We start from the raw sequence: 1,139 nt of genomic DNA on the forward strand, positions 1-1,139 counted from the left end.
ATCCAGAAATCCTAAAAAAAAAATATTAGCAAACAAATTCTAACAGTATATGAAAAAGATAATACACCAATGACCAAATCAGATTGATACAACAATGCAAGATAGTTTAATATTAGAAGATATATAAATGTCATTTATTCATCAACAGCTTAAAGAATAAAAATAATAGTATCGTTTTAATAGATTAAAAAGTGGTACAGTACATTTGAAAAGGCACCAAACTAAAATTCTAGTATTGAAAACTAAATAACTGAAATAACAACCTGATCGATGGCTTTAGTAGCAGTCAAGAAAAAGTTGCAGAGAAAATTAGTAAACTGGATTACAGGTAAAAATGAATGAATGAATACTCACATACATGCATACATACATACATACATACAATCTCAAAAAAAAAAAGCATAGAAGAAAAAACATAGAAGAGACATAAAAAATGCAATGACAAGTTTAACCTGGAGTCCCTGAAAAGTGAGAAAATGGGTCAAAAGCAATATGTGACTAGATAATGGCTCTAATTTTTCCAAAACCAGATAGAGGACTTAAATCTACAATTTCAAGAATTTCAACAAATCCCAGGCAAGATAAGTTAAAAGAAATCTATACATAGGCACCTTACAAGTTTCCAGTCCACGCTAAACTCTCGACTTGCCTGGGATGGTTACTTGGGCCCTCTGAGCCTCAGTTTTGTAAATACAAAATAACACAATACAACCTACTTTATAGGGATGGTAAAATGATTAAATGAGAGAACGTTGAAAGTACTTAGTATGTCGCCTGACACACACTTTCTGTAATTGGCTGTAAATGTTGGCTATTGTTATTTATCAGCACCTGCCATACCAGATTGAAATCCCATGTTTACCTAGCTGTTAGGGTCGCGAAAGCAAGTCGTCTTCGACCACCACCAGCAAGCGATGGTACACATTAGGTGGTGCAGACATGCAGGAAGGGAAATTCCTCATCCCCAACTACTTACTACACAGGGCGCTGGCAGGAGAGTGGTTTGGGGGATCCTCAAGTTCTACCCTCACCGGCTCTGTCCACGCCCAGCCACAGATGGCCACGCCCACTCCTACCTTACAGAAGAGCAGTTGCCTAGCAGTGTGTGTTGCGCTGTAGCCGGGGCAGACCGCCCAGCC

This window comes from Pteropus alecto, unplaced genomic scaffold (assembly GCF_000325575.1).
Source record: "Pteropus alecto unplaced genomic scaffold, ASM32557v1 scaffold287, whole genome shotgun sequence".
Taxonomy (NCBI): Eukaryota; Metazoa; Chordata; class Mammalia; order Chiroptera; family Pteropodidae; genus Pteropus; species Pteropus alecto.